This window comes from Cottoperca gobio, chromosome 24 (assembly GCF_900634415.1).
Source record: "Cottoperca gobio chromosome 24, fCotGob3.1, whole genome shotgun sequence".
Lineage (NCBI taxonomy): Eukaryota > Metazoa > Chordata > Actinopteri > Perciformes > Bovichtidae > Cottoperca > Cottoperca gobio.
In genome coordinates this window covers 20304025-20322100 of record NC_041378.1, presented here as the reverse complement: position 1 = coordinate 20322100, position 18076 = coordinate 20304025, and the positions used below count along the sequence as shown (strand labels likewise).

At 42.4% G+C, this 18076-nt stretch overlaps 1 protein-coding gene across 1 annotated transcript in view; it reads left to right on the top strand.

Moving 5' to 3' along the window:
• cdk19 (cyclin dependent kinase 19) overlaps window positions 1-18076 on the top strand; it is a 55832-nt gene that overhangs the window by 8164 nt on the left and 29592 nt on the right. The gene's annotated exons all lie outside the window — the stretch shown is intronic.

The following is an 18076-nucleotide window of genomic DNA, read 5'->3' as shown; positions in this document are numbered from 1 at the left end:
CGGATGGATGGGCATAGGCATGTAAAGACTCATTCCTGAAACAGCAGCATTACAGCCAACCAGTAGAAAAGAGGACAAAGGTCAGAGACAGCACACATCACACACCATATAGCGAGTACACATGTCCCCCTCACTGTTTATTCTCTCAAGCAGAAAACTAGATGAAGTATTATGTTGTTCTCTTGTTCTCTTGTTCTCTTGTTCTACTTGTCTGACCACAGTATCAGATCAACATATGCAGTAGATGTGTATGTGTGTGTGTGTGTGTGTGTGTGTGTGTGTGTGTGTGTGTGTGTGTGTGTGTGTGTGTGTGTGTGTGTGTGTGTGTGTGAACCCTTTTAATGTAACATAGAGGTATTGTCACACAAGAGGTTGGGAGAAGATATCCGACTCAACAATCAGCTGGAGTACAGCAGTAATCAGAAAGCATATGAGGCTGCAGAGAACTGAAGTACTTACATTTATTTATAGTGTCATCTCATATGCCTAAATACACTTCAAGAGAAAAGCAGACTTATTAAACAGAAAGTAAAGTAACTAGAATGGCACTCGGCCAAGGCCAATGGTGCATTCACGTGTTCCTTGGATGGTCCCATTTCCCCAGTCTGACTTCGGTGTGTGGAAACAACATGGACACTACAAGCAGGATGTGTTGTATTTCATTTGCATTTTCTTTGATATCTGCTTCCCAGTTGCTGTTCCGACTTGACATCAAATGAATTTTCCCAGTTACCGATTACTCCGACCCCACATTTATGCAGCGCAACAATTATGTTTCACTTTTATTATTATTGCCACATAGGGCGCAATGAAATGAAAATGTGTGTCTCCACCCTGTGATTCAGATCCGCTCCAAAAAGTATTGGGTTCTTCCTCAGCCCATGCTACACCCTTTCACCAAGTTTCATGAAAATCAGAACAGTAGTTTTTCTGTAGTCCTGCTGACAGACAAACTGCAGTAAAAACATACCCTCCTTGGCAGTGATAATAATTTAATAACAATAAATGAAACATCATAAACACCATTGACCTGTCTCTCAAATTAGCTATGGCACCTTGTTTCACAGTTGGAGAAAGCTTTTGCTAGTGTGGTAACCTGCATTCAAACAAAGACTGCTCAAACGTCATTGGTCAATACTACACAGACTACAAATGGTAACCAAAACACTTCCGATACCAAAATCTTATCCTTGTTTATTTGTTCAGTCCTGTAATGGCTACAAAATATCAGCCCGATAATAGCCTGACCCAACAGATGTAGAGCGTCAGGAACAAAAATGGGTATCGGGCAAAACAGTTGATCGTTTTATCCCGTCTATTGTATCACAGTGGACGACCTACGCTGCATCTGGGACGCCTCATGTGTATCAGAATATTTTGAGAACGACGTGTTCCATGACGTGGAGCAATTGCAGCACAGAGTGAAAGAGAAATTATGTTGTTGCTGCTGCTGCTGCAGGGGGGACTTCGAAACAGAGGAAAGGTCACATTTTTTCCTTTTTTTATGCACAGCTTCGGACGCAATTGTTTGTTTACATTCTTGTTCCTGAAAGTCAGCTGTTTAAACAGATATTTTCTTTAACTTTGCTCCACCGGTTGCTTTGTTTTGCCACTCACATGGGGATGGTGAGGTTTGATATGTGACAGCAGTGCTCACCCTCCGTGCTCTGCCTCCTGAATGTGCTGGTGATGTGTTTGCATGCAGTTAGCTTACATGCAGAACCATTAAGGGTTCATTTTCTTCCCTCAGAGGAACCTGCTAAATACTGCATACAGCAAACATGAGGCCTTCATTTTGTTTTCAAGAAGTTCTTTTTTTTGACACAGTGAATGTTTTCACTGCCGCATTATTGGCTTAACAACATGAGCTGTATTGCAAGCGATCAGACAGGTTTTTAAGTCTACAGGTTATGGACACATGTTAGTATAGTTAGTATATTACTCTACCTCTGGCATGTAAGCATCTCTCAAAATTAAAGATTTACATTGAAATGGACAATTTCATGTGTGGTCACTTCAGTTAATTTTTGTTTTCACTTCCATTTGATAGATAATTGTCTAAAATCCACTTTGCATAGGATAAAAAGATGTGTGCTGACATGATTTGACTGACCCGTGTCACTGTGTTGGTCTGAACGATTATAATCTTTATTTAAAGGTCATTTTGGTAAATATATGTTCAACATGTAGCAGGTTCTACAGGAGATCCTGAACATATCCCTTTATATCCTCTATATTACAATGTTACCTGACAGATGATGAGTCCGACCTCATAGGCATACGCATAGGCAGTTGATCATACAAAGCATGCAGGGATAATCCAGGAGCAGAGTCGGGTCACAGAAACAGATTCGGTACACAGGTAGATACTCAGCGTAGCAGCACTGCCCCGAGGGCAGAAGACTCTCACATATCTTTCTGTGTACAGTGAGTCACTACAGGTGTTGTCCCTTTCATTCACCTTGAGTATAGCCTGGCAGCATTACAGAGTTCTAACTCAGTATCCTGCTACTAAACTCAGACTGTTGATCAAATCAAATCAAATCAAATCAAATTTATTTGTATAGCCCAATATCACAAATTATACATTTGTCTCAGTGTGCTTTACAGACTGTACAGGTTACGACACCCTCAGTCCTTAGACCCTCGCATCGCACAAGGAAAAACCTCCTAAAAGAAACCCCATAATTAAAGGGGGAAAAATGGAAGAAACCTCAGGGAGAGCAACTGAGGAGGGATCCCTCTCCCAGGACGGACAGACGTGCAATAGATGTTGTGTGTACAGGATAAACAACATAGTACAAATACAACATTTGACAGAAATTATGTTGTGTTGGAAAAAAAAGAGAAAGTATGGATGAATGTTGATGAGCTTTGAAAGAACAATCGTCCCTTTCTAAAGCCTCGGATGTTGGAAAATACTTTTGGTATCTGCTCTGCAGGGAAACATAACATAAGATGAGATGTATTTGGTCGTTATCAGTATCAGAATCAGAAATCCTTCATTAGTCCCACAACGGGGAAGTGTACCTTGTTACAGCAAAAGAACAAGAAAGTAAAGTGGCGAATACACAATAATTAAATAGAATAAAATAGAGTAAAAGTACAAAGTGGTTGATAAAAGTTGAATATTGCACATGGCATTCCTTTCCAGATGAAACAAATCAGACCATGACAGTCTCTCCTGGGGCAAGCAGGCAGAGGCACTGCTGGGGCCTTTTTGCTTTTTTGAAACAGTGAATACTAACAAATAATCATTATCTACTGATATCTGCTACTACCCCTGTACCGTAGTGGACAGAAACACTTCTTAGAAAGATGGATTGGAGAGATCTGCCCTGAGAAAATTAATTGTCTGGCCGAGGCTGGTGGAACACTGGCTGGAGAACAGGAATGGGACACGGCTCTGTGTATCAAGACATTACAGCGCTGTGAAAATGTGTGTGTGTTTGGTTGTCATTCTGCAATGTTCTTTTGCATATGCTGCATAGAGCAAACAATAGGCAAAAACGCAAGGTGCATGTTGTTTCAGACAGTGAAATACAATCCAGAAGTGTTCATTGTTAATGACATGAGTCCTTGGGTCTTGAGCTTTGTAATACAATATATTGCACCTATGCCAAGTTTCAAAACAATCTCCCAACAAAAAGTGCAGCAAATGTCTATATTTTATATATTAGAAAAACAACATGTTTTTAGTAATGTCAGTTTACCAAATCATTGGCAATACTCCAGGTTTTACAGTGAATATCTATTACTGGCATTACATTAAAATGAAATTAATGTGGTGCACATGCTGGATTGGGTTTGAGATTGAGAGAAAGATGATTGCAGTTGTCTGTTTTAGTGGGGATAAAAGTGTGTGCTATTTATTTCCACGTCTGCTTTCGGATCACATCTCTTTGCAGCAGTTGCAGAGAATGGCTTTTGGACTACACTGTCAGTTAGGGCTTGTTAGGAAAGTGAGTACAGTCATGGATTTAACAGTAACTCCCTCCAAAACATATGCACATACAGCTCCAACTGAGGAATGCAGCCACCATTTTTTCCCAGCAGAGCATGCCTCACATCGCTTGTCTCCTGAACATTACAACCACCAGAAATTGGTTTTGCTCAAAAATTCTTCTAGACTTGCCCAGCAGAACAAAGGAGTCTTTGTGCCTCTCAAACCACCTCCTCGCTTCATTTAGCAAACTGTGCAGTTCAGCTACTGGCATGCCACATGCAGTGGAGTTGAGGCGGGAAGGGTGGAGAGAGGCTGGTTTTGCAGCATAAAATGGCCAGGGTCTTTTATGATTTGTCCATTAGTATACCCCTTAAAGAAATATAAAGAATGAATAAAGAAAATCAACGCAGGTAAACGTTATAGATCCATTTCATCAAGTCACAGAGTTTGTTATCCAGGCAAACATGCTTTTCATTTTACTTCAAATCAAATCAAATTTATTTGTATAGCCCAATATCACAAATTATACATTTGTCTCAGTGTGCTTTACAGACTGTACAGGTTACGACATCCTCTGTCCTTAGACCCTCGCATCGCACAAGGAAAAACTTCCTAAAAGAAACCCCAAAATTAAAGGGGAAAAAATGGAAGAAACCTCAGGGAGAGCAACTGATCCCTCTCCCAGGACGGACAGACGTGCAATAGATGTCGTGTGTACAGGATAAACAACATAGTACAAATACAACATTTGACAGAAATTATGTTGTGTTGGAAAAAAAGAAATAGAAAGTTTGGATGAATCCAAGAAAGTTTGGATGAATCCAGGAAAATGTCAATAAGGCTTCCCGGTGTCCAGCAGGACCAGGTCAGCAGGCTTGAGGTGCAGTGTGATGCAGTTTGAGGGAGGACTGCATCAAATAAAATGGAAAACTAGTAAGTGATGATATGACAGCTATTTGAAATTGTTGCAGTGTTGCCTCTGCTTCAGGGTTAATCTATCCAGTTTCATTAAATAAATATCACACATTTGTTACCACAAAAGCCTCCACCGCTTCTGAGGAGAGTGAATAGTTTACTTTCTATTTTGAGTGTTGAGCTCAGCTAAGGATCAAAAATAACTTCAGGTCTCAGAAAGAAAATAGGAAATCAATGTCTGAAGTAGGAGTAAACTAGGCAGGTGGAGCTGAAGTAGCTGCACAAAGAAAAGAAGACTTTACTGATCCAGCTGATTATATTTGTTTTTTTGATCATCTTCCTTCACATGGAGGTCAGAAGCCCCTGAATATATTTTTCCTTTTTTATTACTCATCATGCCCCCTTATTCTTTTCTGGACCATCCAGGCATCTTTCAGATAGCACAACATGGCCAGCAGGTTGCATAATATGCAGTTAAACCTATGTGATAGAAGCTTTCTGTAACGGTACGATCAAGACAGGAGGGTGGGACTCAATAGCACGACTCAGAGGCAGATCAATGTAAATGCAAATAGTCTTTACTGAAACTTTGCAGTTGCTATGGTACACGCATAGGCAGTTGATCATACAAAGCATGCAGGGATAATCCAGGAGCAGAGTCGGGTCACAGAAACAGGTTCGGTACACAGGTAGATACTCAGCGTAGCAGCACTGCAGACAAGGATCAGGCAAAGACAGAATCAGGTCACGGAAATAGGGTCGAGGAAGCCAGGGAATCAAACACTTGGGAAACAGGAAGACGATACTAACGCTGGAACTCTTGACATTAAAGTACAAAGACGAACTGGCAACGAGAGACAAACAAAACACAGACTATATACACCAAGAAGTGAGAGGGAACAACGAGGCACAGGTGAGGACACTAACAAACAGATTGGGAACACCTGGGGTTAGGAAGTAGAAACAACAGAGAACAGGTGATTAACAAAATAAAACAGTAAGTACAAACATAACATAAAACAACTAACGAACAGGCCGAGACCTAATACTTTCTGTGTTTGGTTAATGCTCAGGTAACTTTGGTAAATCCTCCGCTAGCCGGTTGTAGGAGGGCAGCTGGCCTGTGTAGGTTAAATTCATCATCAGGGTGGAGCTTATAGATGGAGGGAGTCCAAGTAGGGTGAAAAACAGGAGCACCGGGTTGTTGGCTGTAGTGTGTAGTTCAGACTGTGTGTATGAGAAGGTTTTTATCAGAGACATGCTAGTCTGTATTTTAGTTTTCAATCATTTTAAATCCAGTGTTATGAGGCCGCTATAATGTGGTATTTATAGATAGAGAGATCATGTCTGTACAGTTTTTTAATTATATCACCAGCATTTCCCTATGAAACAGTAATAAGGAGGCTACTGTTCGGTAGCTTGTCTTCTTGTATGAAACAAACCAAAACAACACCCAAAACACGACTTAGTTAATGTTAATGTCATCACTTCATGAAAACCACATTCAAGGATCCCCTCAATAATACTGTAATAAGTTGGTCTCTCGCCATGCTAAACACAGATAAACGAATGTCTGTCGCAAACACGTTCAAATCATCTTCAATAATCAATTCCAACTGAAATGGACAGTTTTGAAAATAAAAACTGTGCGATTAGAAAACATAGTAGTAGCTGGGACTAGATTTATAAACCTGCCAGCAGATTAGTGTCATGATCTTGGTTTTGTACTTCCTGTTTTATTTTGAAAAGGTTCACTCCCGCTTGTGTCATGTCTTGTTTTACTTCCTGTCCTTGTGTTTTCCCCTCCACCTTTTGTTGTTGATTAGATCCTCCTGTGTCTATTCACCCTGCCATTGTGTCTTTGCCCTTCTCCCCCAGCTGTATCTCGTTCCCTTGATAAGTGTTTGTGTGTGTATACAGTTCTGGTCACCATTATTATAATCAGAATATTTTAATAGGATGTCCAAAGTAATTCAACAACAAAACATTATTTTTCAACTTGTAGTAATTTAAAAGAAGAAATAGAAAATATCACCTGGACAGTAATAAAGGCACCCTTCCTTAATATTTGGTTGCACACCCTTTGGCAACGATGACTGCCTCCAAACGTTATTCTACATGATGTATTTAAATTTCATGGGTGCCAATAATGGTGACCAGAACTGTATATATCCCTATCTGTCCCATTGTTCCTTGTTGGTTTGTCATCAATGTTACCTGGTGCATTTTGTCCTACGGCTCCTCGTGCTTCCTCGTACCTTCCTCGTGCCTTTCCTGGTTTCTGTTTTCAGTTGACTTTTTAGTTTGACATTCCTGGGTTCTGGCCCTGGTAGGTCCTCGGAGTCTCCAGAGGACTTTCTGGCTTCGGAGCAAGGGATTCAGACGGTGGCACATCAACTGTCACACCCCAGCTACTGCTACTGTTCCGGACCCTGCCGCCGAGCCGCGGCAGTCCCCAGCTGTTCCTGCTCCTGTTCCGGACCCTGCCGCCGGTACACGGCAGTCCCCGGTCCCTGCTGCAGACCCCCGGCAGTTTCCAGTTCCTATTTCTCCTGTCGAGCTGCGGCAACCCCTTTCCTCTCCTGTCGAGCTGCGGCAACCCCTTGCCTCTCCTGTCGAGCTGCGGAAACCCCTTGCCTCTCCCGTTCCTGATCCTGCCGCGGCAGACCCAAGGCCCCAGCTCGTCCCCAGACTCTCGTCGAGTTCCTCCTGACTCTCGAGACCCAGCTCTCCCCCAGACTCCCGTCGCGTTTCCCCTGACTCTCGAGACCCCAGTGTTCCCCCTGACTCTCGAGACCCCATTGACTCCTGCCCGGCCTCCAGAGCGGCGGTCTCCTGCCCGTGCCTCCTGCCCGTGCCTCCTGTCCGGTTCTGCACTTGGGTCCACCCCTTTACACCACATCATAACAATTAGTTAGTGGCAGTGCTAGCTTTGTTACCCGTACACTGAATGTACACTTAAGATGATAATTTTACCGTGGGGTTTTTTTTAACCCTGTCTGACGTGAATCATCATTTGATGATTGGATGACAAGATTCTGTCAAAAGTTTGAAAGTTAAGCATACGCATTTTTCTTTTTCTAAATTCATGTCTCTACTTTTCATCAAGGGGCCCAGAAATGATCTAGTGGTTAACTTATTATTGTGGAAGTCAATGCACCCACCTGCTTCTGTTCCACATCTGTTCTCTCCTTTAAGTTTGACCTTCCTGAATTGAAATATTGTTCATAAATGTCATTATTCCCATGAAACAAGTCTTGTTTTCACTGCTCACAAAGGCTTTTGTTTAGTTAAATGTCCTGACCTCGTAAATATTCCCTTTCTTCCTCTCTGCCATAGCGGAACTTGTGGGCACATACAGTACAAATCCTTATTTTGTTTTCCATGTGAAGATAAGTGTGCAGTCACTCCCTCTGTAATAATGGTCTGTAACACAGTGCTTTCACCTCAGAGGTAGAAACGTAAAGTTACAGTACTGCTTTGAGATGATAGGGCAGCCTGTTTCCTGGCCTGCATCAGCCATACTGATCTCTGTGCAAACATGTCTTAGTTGTATTTGTCCAACTAGTTTCTAGGGATCCAATGAGTGCTGATGTCTTGCTGTCAGGTAAATGGAAGACTTCATTGTTTTCCGTCTTTGTTTGATTAAGTCTCATCTAACACAATAAAATCCAGTAAACCGTACAGAATATATGCATTAGTAAAAGTGCTCCAGCTGTTGTTGCAGTGAAATAAATGTACCTGCAGACAATGTGTTTCTGACCTGACGCATCATTGTATTCATTCTGATGGATCCTGCACTGATCCTGGTCGTCCAGCAACGACAGCCTAGTCAGCAGTATTTGTCTGTTAATAACACCAAATGGCTGCTGCTGCTGTGTTATTGGACATCACTTTGTGCCTTCTGGAGGGAGAAGGCTTGGACAGAGCTGCAGTGGCAGGCAGAGCCCTGCACAGAGCAGCCTGCAGAGGCCATTAATCAGGAGGTTCCTGGGCGGGGCGACAAAACCTCCCCCTTCTACCAGCCTGTGTGCTGTGAAGACCATTCTGAACCCTATCATGTAACCTACACAGGTTATTTTGTGTTGTTCCTCAGAGCTGAAGTCCTCTTCAAGTGTTCATTTTGGAATCTGATTTAGATTTAGTTTAGTATTAGTTTTAGTCCACCACCCTCTGCACAGCACATTCACCAGGCAGAGGGACTTATTCAGCGGCAGACTGCTGTCCCTGTCCTGCTCCACAGACAGGCTCAAGAACTATTTTGTTCCCCTGGCCATAAGACTGTACAACTCCTCTCGATGATGGCAGGGGGAAGCAAACCAAAAACAACCTGAGAAGTGCATTTAACCCGGGACTTAAAGCATTATGACACTTTAGCCTTAATTTTTAGTTTTGGACTTAAGAATTTCCCTCGGGATCTATCTATCTATCTAGTCGCATTTTAGTCATTTAATTAGTCTAGGTTTAAGTCAATACAATAAAGTTTTCGTAAGTGGAATGTTGTTTTCATTTTTAAAACTTTAATGTCTTCTAAAGCAGTGGTTTTCAGGCCCCTTCCTTAACACCAGCCATGTTCCTAAAGTGTTCATTTGAATGGATTATGAACTGTCTTATTTAAAACTATTAATCAGAAGCAAGACATTGTCAATGTTTCAGCTTGCTCTTTTTTCCAAGGCATGTTAATGACAGTAAAGGAGGAAGTTGTGGGGATGGTGACATGCTTGATTTGTGGCCTCTGCTACATAATAACAGCCACATTGGTTTCTACAAGATGTGTCTTTGGTTTCAGCTCTCTAACAGTAAAGGTAACATCACATGGGACTGAAAACCATCTTTGCCTGATGTCTTCATTCTCATCCCAGGCGCAGGTGCAGGCTAAGTCTGAATTCCAGAATTGACTTAATAGTGTGATGTGATAGTCAGTGCCCTAAAAACCCATTTGGGTCTTTAGTAGAATCTTTAAAGGTGGACTGGCAGCTTAGCTGTGGAGACTTGAAGCCTGCCAGTGAGTACTTTCTCTCTGAGGCCTTTTCCAAAACAAGACCTATTTCACTCAGAAGGGGGACAAACTGCCTGTTCTTTTATTCCTGCCAGGTTTCTATTCTTGTCTCCTCTTGTTCATTTACCACCAATTGAAACATAGTGATCAGTATTTTTATGGTGTTTTTGTAATAGGTTGTATATAGTTTTGAATCAATCATCTCTTCAGTCAGTATTTTACCTCATTGATGATCAGCAACAGTTCAATATGATGTGGACATTCACCAGTCTGCCCTCCATTGTTGCACATCTTGAAGATGGCCTTTACCTAATAGCATGTAATAACATTTTCCCACAGAACGGACACCAGGCTCTCTATGGCTCAGGCTGGATTACAGACGTGTGATTAGGGCTCGTCGTGGCGTTTTATTGTTTTATGTCATTACAGCAGCAGCAAACATTCAAAATGAACCTTGTAAAAATGTATTTATTTACAGTGGAGATAAGTATATGTTTTACATGTAGTAATGCGTCAGATGGCTTAAGAAAGGTATCAGCTCCGTGCTCTTCCTCATGTGTCAGTATTAACAACATGGGGAATAATAATGCCACTGAATCACTGGTGTTTGAGCTGGTATAGTTAACTCTCAGACCATATGCACCAGCATGTCACCCATATATAACCAACAATAACCATGTTGGCCGTTGGGCTGCAGGCTGTCCATCCATCCATCCATCGTCTAACGCTTATCCGGTGTTGGGTTGCGGGGGAAGCAGCTCCAGTAAGGAACCCCAAACTTCCCTTCTCCGGGCCACATCTGCCAGCTCCGACTGGGGGGATCCCGAGGCGTTCCCAGGCCAGTGAGGAGGTATAATCTCTCCACCGAGTCCTGGGTCTTCCCCGGGGTCTCCTCCCAGCTGGACGTGCCTGGAACACCTCCCTAGGGAGGCGCCCAGGTGGCATCCTTACTAGATGCCCGAACCACCTCAACTGGCTCCTTTCAACGCAAAGGAGCGGCGGCTCTACTCCGAGTCTCTCACGGATGGCTTCTCTAAGGGAGATTCCAGCCACCCGCCTGAGAAAGCCCATTCCGGATTTTTGACCCAGCCTTCATGACCATAGGTGAGGGTAGGAACGAAGATCGACCGGTAGATTGAGAGCTTTGCCTTCTGGCTCAGCTCTCTTTTCGTCACAACGGTGCGGTAAAGTGACTGTAGTACCGCCCCCGCTGCTCCGATTCTTCAGCCAATTCAGCTCCATCGTCCCCTCACTCGCGAACAAGACCCAGAGGTACTTGAACTCCTTCACTTCGGGTAAGGGCTCATTCCCTACCCGGAGTAGGCAATCCACCGGTTTCCTGCCGAGAGCCATGGCCTCAGATATTTAGGTGCTGATCCTCATCCCAACCACTTCACACTCGGCTGCGAACTGATCCAGTGACCGATGATGCCATCAGGACCACATCATCTGCAAAGAGCAGGCATGAGATCCTCAGGCCACCGAACTGCAACCCCTCTCCTCCACGACAACGCCTCGATATCCTGTCCATGAAAATCACGAACAGGATTGGTGATTAAATTATAGTCCCATATTTAAACTGCCTTTTATCTGAACATTTTAGTGAAAGTTGTTGCCAAACAGCTCGCTGCTGTCTAAACGGCACACAGCATTTTATACAATTTCCAGTCTGGTTTCTGGTTTCACTGACTTAATGATGTTCACTGATGTAGGTGAATGCTCTGGTGGGTGCTGCTGGATCTTAGTGCAGCCTTTGAAACTGTAGATCCTAAATGAAAGGCTTTGGTAGTGGGTGGATGTCTCTGGGTGTCTCTGGGAGCGCCCTGGACTGGTTCTCCTCCTATCTCTGGGATAGGAGTTTTTCTGTGTCTCTTGGTCCCTCCATGTCTGAAACTGCTGCTCTTTGCTGTGATGTGCCTTAGGGTTCTGTCTTGGGTCCTATATTATTTGCTTTGCATATGCTTCCCTTAGGTCATATTATAAGCAAATTTAAAAGCATCTCATATCACTGTTACGCTGATGATGTCCAGCTATAAGTCCATATTAAGCATGATGAGACAACCTGTTGCACAAATGTCTGACTGCCATTAAGGACTGGAAGGCTAACAACTTTTTGCAGCCAAACGCAGATAAGACTGAGGTCCTTGTCATCGCTTTAGACGGCATAGCTTCCAGAGTTGCTAAGCGTATTGGGTCCCTTTCTTCTGCTGTACAGATTTGATCAGCACTTTGATCAACATATCAAATCAACCCATACATGTTGCTTTCATTTAATAAACATCACTAGACTTAAATCTGTTGTATCACATCCTGAATTAGAGATGATTATTTATGCTTTTGTATCATTCCATTTATTAAGCAAAAAGGCCAAATATTCTATAATTTGAGGATTTTCTGTTTTTCTTTGTCATATATGATCGTAAACTGAATATCTTTGTTGGTCAGGCAAAATACAATATTTGAAATTGTGCTCTGGGAAATTGTGATGGTTGTGATTTTATTGACAGAATGATTAATCAATCAATCGAGGAAATAATAAGCAGATGAATAAATAACGAAAATGATCGTTAGTTGCAGCCCTAGGTAATAAATTACATTATATTTCATTTAGCGGACTCTTTTGTCCTAAGCGACTTACAGTAGGTGAAAACAATCGTGAGGATACAAACTCAGCCAACCAACTCAACCTATTTAAGTGCTACATACAGAAATTAGAAGAGATTTAGAAAATGTTATAATTAACTAATTTTTTAATTAATTGAATCATTATTGACCAAGGTGCAGGTTAATAAAGGAACATGTCACCCAGGGCAACAGTGTGGCTCATGGATGTGTTTTTCATATTTTGTTGACAACAATGGAGCTCTATGGCACATAGGCAGAAGATATATCAGGCTTTAGACAATACTTGTATACAGTAGATGATTGCGCACATGTTCATGATCCTGCGTCAAACGGTTGGTCTGTGTGGAAGTAGCATTAGTGCCACATCAAGTCAGTGATCATATGAGGTCTCAGTCCAACCCTCAGTCCCTCGGGGTTGGAAGTGGTGCTGCAGAGCTGGGGGTGTACAAACCCTAAGCCCAGAGCTCATTACCACAATGCCCCATTACAGCCTGTGGATTAGGGATGTGATGAAACCTCATTTCCCTACCCAGAGGCCAAATCCAACAGCCTGCCAGCATTATTCCCTCAGTTTGTCACTACTTGTGCTAAGGCTGCTGCCCTCAACTGCCCTGTTGGTACAACATTACACAATTAGATATATCGTGCTTTTGCTGCACAACTGATCCAGTTATCACAATTGATAGTTCCTATTTATTTTGATGATTCTGCTTATCTTTGTTAGATCATCAGAATACATTGACTCTGAGTTCTGGTGTGTGGAGGTTCAAACTAAAGCAAAACTTGTAGTATCTAGAACAACAACTTTATTGTAAGACCAATGTGTTTTGCCTGTGGCCTTCATCAGGTTCATGTTTTTATGCTGGAATCCAAAGGTTCTATCCACATTAAGAATCAGCTTCCAGTTAGGAATCAGTCAAACCAACACAGGTTCTGGATGGCTGCACGGTTAAGTCTCATACACAGTAACATTCTTGACACTTTTGGTTGGTTTAAAAAATATCTCTGCAACTATTAACTGTATTGCTGTGAAATGTGGTTCAGACTGTCATGCTCTCCGGAGGAGGATTTGTAACAACTTACCTTTCATCCAGCGCCATCATCGGGTCACAATTTCAATTTGTCCAATGCTTTGGTTTATGGCCAAATATCTGCAGCCCCAGCTGTAGGCTACTTTATGTTTACTGATAGTAAGCTAATGTTAACATGCTACACTAATATGGTGACCACAGTACACATTATACCAGCTAAACATCAACATGCTAGCATTGTGTATGAGAGCGTTCATCTTAAAGCACTGCTGTGTCTCACAGAGCTGCAGCGTGGCTACAGTCATGTTGTACCATATGTGTGCAGACAGGACTGTTGTAAGGTCAGCAGACAAAGAAAAAAACATGTTTATACAGCAGTTAAAATACACTTATTGATGTGTTATATCAGTAGCAGACAGTAACTTAGTACATTTACTCAGGTACTGTACTTGAATACAGTTTTGAGGTACTTGTACTTTACTTGAGTATTTCCATTTCCTGCTTTACTCAGCGACACCTCAGAAGTAAATATTTAACTTTTTGCTGCATTACATTTACCTGACAGCTTTAATTACTTTGAAGATTTAGATTCAGATTAATAATACACAATATAGGCTAATCAACAAATAATGGATCATGTATTATTATAAGTTAAGATAAACTTGGTGAAATTCACAAGCTACCACGCAGTATATAAAAAAAGAGCTTCTCCTTTACCAGCTCCAACATTGAAGTGATGAACACATTAATGCATCAATAATTCTAATACAATAATATAACATAATTATTCTGAAATGGGCTGTTGTGCAGAATGAGTTCTTTTACTTTTTGTACTTTGAGAATATTTTGATGCTAATACTTTTATACTTTTACTTAAGTAAGATTGTGATTGCAGGATTTTTACTCTTTACAGACTATTATAAGATCTGAGTACTTCATCCACCGCTGCTTTGTATGATGAAGTAGGTAAGGGAAACCAGTACAGCTCTGTTTGTGAGTAAGAGAGCAGCTCTCCCATGTTACTCAATGGATTCTCTGAAATTTGAGACTGTGAGTTGCTGACCTGGTTTCATTACCAGAAGCTATTTATGCAGTTTTAGTTACTCTTTGAGTCTACAAGAATCATCGAGCTGCAGGTTCACTTTACTATTTGATTGCCAAAAGCACCTATGGCAGGCTTGTGTTGTCATGAGTGTTTCACTGTATTTTGTCTGTCATTCAGTTCTCCATCTCTGTTACTCAATTTCTTAAAAATTAGGATACTGGATTTGAGTTAGCCACCATATGTAATGTGCAAAATGTGAGAGGTGGAGCCAAAAAGGAAAGTGCATCCAGAAGAACAAGCACAGTGCATGGTGCATCTTACAGTAGCTGGATACAGTTGGAGTCATGACAGCCTGTATACGTGAATAGTTCACTGTGTTTCAGTCCTGTTGACTGGAACCCCCTGCAGACATGGAGGCTGTCTAAAGGCCATGATTGATTATGGATCCGTGGTTGGTCAGCAAATGGCACAGTGTGTATGGGAGTGTGGAAGCAAGAACCAGTTACAAAGACAGAGAAAGAGCTTCTGCTTGAGGGATGCAGCAGAGTGTGCAGCATTAGCTTCCATTATGCAGCTGCCATACTGCTAACTTTCATTAGGCCTTCAGCTGCTGTTACATCCAGCAACTCACTGATACATGGTAATAATAACAAGCTGTTCCTGTGAGGCTGGTACTATGGATTCAACTAATTTTGAATTGGGACACCTAATAGCTGCATTTCTGGGACTGATTAGCATGATGTTTTAGCATTAAGTACAGCCGACAGGAATTCTGTCTACTGTGTTGTTGGAAGAATGTGAATTCTAAATTGTGTTCGTAATGCTGCAGTCGCTGCTGTGTTCATGTCTTGTCTACAGAATGTTCAAAGAATTTACAGCGATATATCATTAACAAAATCCGACAAAGAGCTAAAATCCCAGCAATAGCCTACTGGCATATTGACCAAGACATTTATCAGTTGTTAGAATTACTCTCTGTCTTTTGTCTTTTATGTATATACAGTATATCTCAAAAGTGAGTACACCCTTTAGATTTTTGCAAATATTCTGTTATATCCTTTCAGGGGATAACATTATCCTACTGAAACTTTGATATAACTTAAAGTAGTCAGTGTGCTGCTTGAATAACAGTATAGATTTATTGTCCTTTGAAAATTACTCAGTACACAGCTGTTAATGTCTAAACAGCTGGCAACAAAAGTGAGTACACCCCATAGTGAACATGTCTAAATTGTGCCCAAAGTGTCAATATTTTGTGTGACCACCATTGTTATCTAGCACTGCTTTAACCCTCCTGGGCATGGAATTCACCAGAGCTGCACAGGTTGCTTCTGGAATCTTCTTCCACTCCTCCACGACGACATCACGGAGCGCACGGATGTTGGACACCTTGCACTCCTCCACCTTCCTCTTGAGGATGCCCCACATGTGCTCAATTGGGTTTAGGTCTGGAGACATACTTGGCCAGTCCATCACCTTAACCTTCAGCTTCTTCAGCAAGGCCGTTGTCATCTTGGAGGTGTGTTTAGGGTCATTATCATGTTGGAAAACTGCCCTACGGCCCAGTTTCCGAAGAGAGGGGATCATGCTCTGCTGCAGGATGTCACAGTATATATTGGAATTCATGTGTCCCTCAATGAAATGCAGCTCCCCAGTGCCGGCAGCACTCATGCAGCCCCAGACCATGATGCTGCCACCACCATGCTTGACTGTAGGCAAAACACATTTGTCTTGGTACTCCTCACCAGGGTGCCGCCACACACGCCGGACACCATCTGACCCAAACAGGTTTATTTTGGTCTCATCAGACCACAGGACATGGTTCCAGTAACTCATGTTCTTGGATTCATTGTCTTCAGCAAACTGTTTGCGGGCTTTCTTATGCATCGGTTTCAGAAGGGGCTTCTGTCTGGGGCGACGGCCATACAAACCGATTTGATGCAGTGTGCGGCGTATGGTCTGGGCACTGACAGGCTGACATCCCACTTCTGCAACCTCTGCAGCAATGCTGGAAGCACTCGCACGTCTATTTTTGGAAACCAACCTCTGGATATGACGCTGAGCACGTGGACTCAACTTCTTTGGTCGACCCTGGCGAGGCCTGTTCCGAGTGGAACCTGTCCTGGAAAACCGCTGTATGATCTTAGCCACTGTGCTGCAACTCATTTTCATGGTGTTGGCAATCTTCTTATAGCCAAGGCCATCTTTGTGAAGCGCAATAATCCTTTTTTTCAGCCGCTCAGAGAGTTCCTTGCCATGAGGTGCCATGTTGTCCAGCATTCAGAGAGAATTGTGCCCAAAACACCAAATTTAACAGCCCTGCTTATCATTTACACCTGAATCCTTGTAACACTAACGAGTCACATGACACCAGGGCGGGAAAACAACATCATTGGGCACAATTAGGACATGTTCACTATGGGGTGTACTCACTTTTGTTGCCAGCTGTTTAGACATTAACAGCTGTGTACTGAGTAATTTTCAAAGGACAATAAATCTATACTGTTATTCAAGCAGCACACTGACTACTTTAAGTTATATCAAAGTTTCAGTAGGATAATGTTATCCCCTGAAAGGATATAACAGAATATTTGCAAAAATCTAAAGGGTGTACTCACTTTTGAGATATACTGTATGTATCCATGCTGTGAATGTTATCATTATTAATACTCTAAGGGGTTTTTCATAAAAGCCTCTAAATGGCATGTATGTTATTACCCTTGTCATTATTCAACAATGTGGATTCTTTCCTGGTCGTGGAACAACGGACCAACGGATCAACTCTTCACTCTTGCAAGGATCCTGGAGGGGGCCTGGGAGTACGCCCAACCGGTCCACATGTGTTTTGTGGATCTGGAGAAAGCGTATGACCGGGTCCCCCGGGTTATACTATGGGAGGTGCTGCGGGAGTATAGGGTGAGGAGGTCACTTCTGAGGGCCATCCAATCCTTGTACGCCCAAAGCGAGAGTTGTGTCCGTATACTCGGCAGTAAGTCGGACTCGTTTCCCGTGAATGTTGGCCTCCGCCAGGGCTGCACTTTATCACCAATCCTGTTTGTGATTTTCATGGACAGGATATCGAGGCGTAGTCGTGGAGGAGAGGGGTTGCAGTTCGGTGGCCTGAGGATCTCATCGCTGCTCTTTGCAGATGATGTGGTCCTTATGACATCATCGGTCTGTGACCTTCATTCCTTGATTAATCTGCATACATTTCAGTTGTGCTTGTGTACAATTGTTTCCTCTCCTTTTTGCTTATCATGTCAAGAAATATGTTTGCATTGGAAAGCCTCATGGTAAAGTTTGTCCTAATAATCTTGTAAATTGGACATTAACCTTAAACTTAGCTACTACTTACTGGCCACCACAGTGAAGGCATTTGCACTCATCTGTTCATTGTGTGCTCCTGCCAGTCTGGGTTGTACATCAATATCACATGATGGCACATTTCAAGAAAACATGTTGAATGTTATCACATAACTTGACTAAAGTTATTGACACATTTCTGTCGTGTCTTT